The 4,753-nt window shown below is 41.7% G+C and overlaps 1 long non-coding RNA gene across 2 annotated transcripts; it reads right to left on the bottom strand.

Annotated features, from left to right (window-relative positions):
* Window positions 1-1,861: 1,861 nt before the first annotated feature.
* Window positions 1,862-4,580, bottom strand: LOC109967866 (uncharacterized). Of its 2 annotated transcripts, XR_002276003.1 has the most exons (5): window positions 4,153-4,580; window positions 3,870-4,058; window positions 2,496-2,655; window positions 2,322-2,388; window positions 1,863-2,218 (listed from the first exon to the last, which is right to left on the bottom strand). It is a non-coding gene; the product is annotated as an uncharacterized LOC109967866 (long non-coding RNA). The 2 variants fall into 2 exon arrangements; XR_002276002.1 differs by having other exon boundaries at window positions 1,862-2,218; window positions 2,322-2,655.
* Between the last annotated feature and the right edge of the window lie 173 nt (window positions 4,581-4,753).

Genomic DNA, 4,753 nt, shown 5'->3' with positions numbered 1-4,753 from the left:
ACATTTATATTTTGTCTATTTGTCCATAGACAACGAATGGGCCAATACAATCCAATGCCATTGGCAGCCTTTGCGTCACATGACTCCCCAGTCTAGCAGCTCTCTCTTTATGCTTTTCCTCTTCCTCATTGCCGCTTTTGTGCTCCTATTATGCCATTATTAAGCTTTATACACATATAATAGATGACAATCGTAGAGAAAATCCACAAATCCAGCTGTGTTATTATTATAGCATGGTATGAACGGTATTTGCGTAAGTCGCACATTCCAGACAGTACGATCTTACTGCTCATAGACTTACAGTCAATACAGAAGATCCGCTGAAACAAAACGTCGGCATATATTTGTAAATCGTAACTGTTCTTTCATTTTGTTTAATCTTGACATAATACAACAGTGGAATAACACAACAAAGTGCTGTATATATATATTAAACTTCATGCAGATGTCACGTTTGCTCATCGCCGCGTCTCTCGCTCCGTCTCTCCCTGCAGACGCTCCCACCGGACGCTCACAGCTGATTCTCATCAGCTGGATATAGAGCGGCTCTGAGGCGCTGGCACTACCAGTCCACCCCATCCTGCTAGCAGCAGAAAACGTTACGATCTACTGTTTATCTCTTTCTACAAGATCGCTACCAAAATGCAGTACAATTCTGTCTCCCAGACGCAGTTGGCATCTGTTAACTGCTGTTATCTACTTAAATATCACACTAAATAGATAGACACTATGATCTTTTGAACCTTAGCTTCAAGAATTTTTTCCTAATTGAACCTTTTTAAATTTTAAAATGGAAAATTGTACACAGTTTAAAAACAAAATTTTATCAACAGAGTTATTGCAGTTATTATTTAGAATATTGTTGAGTCATACCATTTAAAAGCTTTTCAGATTGTAGTTACACCTCCCAGATAGCAAACTGTGTGGGCCAGATTCTGCTCAGACTCACAATTGTTTTACGGCTGACATCTGGTTTGGAATGATGGTCCTTAAACGGCTCTCATCCGGCAGTTAGATAACAAACCTGATCTGAACCGGATCTGGCCCAGATGCACCTCTGTCTTATGGCTCACATTTGATTTGGAATAACAGTCCTTGACTGGCCCGCATCTGGCAGCTAGAAAGCAAACCTGCCCTGGGCAACATCCAGCACATGGCCATCTAAATTTAGATTTACCACTTATTACCTTTAGAAACATATATTACCGTATTTTCTGCACCATAAGGCGCACCAGATTATAAGGCGCAGTCTCAATTACGGGGTCTATTTCTGTACTTAACCCATACATAAGGCGCATGCTAAAACGTAACGGGAGCAAAACAGTGAGTTTAGTTTAACTTTATTCTACTATTTAACAATACACACATTATTTTTTAATCAATCTTCTCCCACAAATCCACTTCCGAACCATAGATTTATTGAATTTGAATTCTTTCGCAGCTGCTCTATTCCCATTTACAACCGCGTAACTGATAGCCTGTAGTTTGAATTGTGCCTCGTAAGCATGTCTCTTCACTGGTGCGCCCAGATGTACCTCTGTCTTATGGCTCACATTTGGCTTGGAATGACGGTCCTTCACTGGCCCACATCTGACAGCTAGATAGCAAACCTGATCTTGACCGGATCTGGCCCAGATGTACCTCTGTCTTATGGCTCACATTTGGTTTGGAATAACGGTCCTTGACTGGCCCACATCTGGTAGCTAGATAGCAAACCTGTCCTAAGCAACATCCAGCACATGGCCATCTAATTACCCCTTATTTGACTCAGTTAATCATTACCTTTAGAAACATATATTAAGCTAAAACAAACTAATAAAACATTCCCATTATTTATGTTAAATGATTTATGACTTACAGTACTTCCACAGTTTATCCCAGTTCACAGGATTGTGCTTTTATTCACAAACAGCAATTAACAGCATAGTGTCCATCAAAACTGCAAAAGTTTGCATTCAAAGATAAAATTTTACATTTTTTTATGAACAGCAATAACATATAAACCTTTTGGACAAACACTCAAACAGGTGTGGTAAATTTAAAACGGTGAACAGTTCAGCCAACAAGATTTCGTGTCTGTGTAAAACGAAGGTGATAAAGCAGAAGTCGTTGGGTATAACATAACATCCGTCAAATTTGGTGACTGCGTGCAGCAACACCAGCTCAACCCTCATGAGCTTTCCTCCCTCCATCACGGTCAGAGGCAAGATGCAACCACCTGTTAAGGCAATTTACAAATTAATATTAACACACTGATACAAAGTGTGCTCTAAAATAGTACTGCATGTAAATATGGGGTGGGACACTGAAAGAGTACCAACCGTTTTATGGCAGCCTCAACCTCCAGGTCGCTTGCAGTGCTAGTCAGTCTATTTTGTCTTACTGCACCTTTAAATAAAACATTTCTTATTAAATGTACTATAAAATCTATTTTCTTGAATACTCCAATAGCCAAAAAGCAAACACCCACACACACACAAACTACATTAACTTACATGCTAGAACATCCTTTAACACCATTCGGTGGAATGCAGCCTTCCCACTGATTCCTCTCCAATTGATTTTAAGTGCAAGGGGATTTGTCATGACATGGCTCATCATCCTCAAAACACTCTCTTTGACATTGGTGCCCCCTCTCAGTGCTAATGTGTTGATCTGGCAAGAACAAAAAAATAAATAAAATAAGTACCTAAAAGCTTTGAATGGGAAAAAACAAACAAACCACAAACCAAGTTTGAAACTTTGCTAATCAAAATTGATGCATTTTCCAGATCCTGTCCCAAGGTTTCTTCAGATACCTCTTAATTACTGGACAAATTACTGGACGAGTAAATGAGGCAGCATGAACAGAAAGGGTTAGCACTAACAGCTACAAACAAATTAACATGGGAAAACAACAACTACTGCTAGTAACAGGAGGAAAAACAATCAACCAGTGAACAACCAAACTGAAGAAGAGGAGGAAGAGATATTGGAGGAGAAATGAATCATCTTGGCATGAAGACACCAAGGGATGTGGTATGGTATTCTGAAGAACAATATGACAGTGAGTGAGGAGTTTAAATGACCTGATTAGCTGAAGAGTTAAAGCTAGGCATGGGTGTGGCAAATAAAGGAGAGTGAGCATGGGATAACAGGGGAAGGGCAGTGGGTGACCAGGCATGGTAAAGTGGAGTGACTGTGGATTAAAGTTACAGAGGAGGTGGTGGAGTGGAAAAGACAGTGAATTAATATCCTCCAGCTTCTGACTGACTGAACACACCTGCCCTAGGTATGTAGCGGTGGATAGGGCAGGGATAGTTGGAAAACAAGCAGGGCTGCAGCTCTTGGGGACCAGGGTTGGCTTCCCCTGTCCATTTTGGGAGAACCATCAGACAAAAACTAAAACGAGGCGGAAGTGAATCACAACTTTGTCTCCCAAGCAGTGGAAAAGTCAGCTTTGAGCAGTAAAAATATCCTCTAGGAGGTGGTATAATGGTGGACCTTACTAAGGTAAGTTTAACAGATATGAGGCCAGATAACCGTACAAGCAAGAATGCCTCATCAGGCGAGTCTAAATTCCTTTACTGGAGGCAGGTAAGAAAACTTTTCAGTTAATCAGGCAGGTATAATTTAGACGTCAGGAAGCAGGCAGAATTCAGGTAAGTATAGTTAATTTCTCTGAACGCAGGCTATGTTCTGGTAGGTAACTTATTCACAGGAGAAAGATTGTGTACCCTATAAGAATAATTTGTCAGGTTAACCACAATGGCTAGACATGTGAAATTGATAAGACTGAGGATGACAGTGGCAAGAAAAGAAAAAAATCAAGACCAGGACTGTTACATACTTGAAAGTGCTCCGATTACTTTTGGACCAAGGACACTCACCAACTTTTGCTTTAGGTCAGAACCTGAGGTCTAACAGCGACTCCGGATTGTGAAAAGGAAGAGTTCCCGGTTCGAGAACATCAGCATCTGTGGTATGTCTAAGGCCTCCAGTGCCTTGCAAGGTTAGGATGATTGTTCTTAACTGGTCAAGAATGATCTCCTGTTTGGTCAGGAGATTCTGTCAAATAGCTATGGAAAATATAAAAATATATTAATACAGTTGCATGTTATCTCATACAAGCAAAAGGGGAGAAAAAAAAAAAAGTACAGCGGATAACACCACCAGAGGGAGCTCCAAGAGGAGTTCTGAAGTTATCACTCCTTGCTTCTGGACTGCTGAGGAGAGCCACGCGTGCCCCTAGTGCTGCTTCCAGACTGCTGAGAGGACCCACCAAAGCGGCCCATGGAGTGACGAGAAGAACAGCCAGGGTTGTTGCTAATGTGCTGGGGAGAATCGTTCGAGTGCTGAGGAGAGTTGCCGTAGTCTGTGCTGGAATGCAAAGGAGAATAGCTGGAGTTGAGGTTTGAGCGCTGAGGAGATTTGTTCGAGTTGGCTGTGTTACTGCCAACCTCCCCGTCCAACCCCCAGTACTTTCTTGGAGCAGCTGGCAGTTCATGTGTTCTACATATTAACGAAAAAAGAGGAAAAGGTTAAATTTGATAAGGATAATTACCTTTATTGGCCAAGTATATTACACACAAGGAATTTGTTTCCAGTACAAAACCAATGGTAGCCATCTGCGGTGCCAATTCAACCGATGGCTCTAACCATCGGCGGCAACTTGGGGGTTCAGTGTCTTGTTCAAAGACACTTCGACACGTGGACTACAGGCACCGCGATTTGATCCTCTGACCCTCCAGTTGGGATACGACTGCTCTACCCC

The sequence above is a fragment of the Monopterus albus genome, unplaced genomic scaffold (genome assembly GCF_001952655.1).
Source record: "Monopterus albus unplaced genomic scaffold, M_albus_1.0 scaffold137.1, whole genome shotgun sequence".
NCBI lineage: Eukaryota > Metazoa > Chordata > Actinopteri > Synbranchiformes > Synbranchidae > Monopterus > Monopterus albus.
Note: the sequence above shows the minus strand (reverse complement) of the source record. Positions and strands in the feature narration are given on the sequence as shown.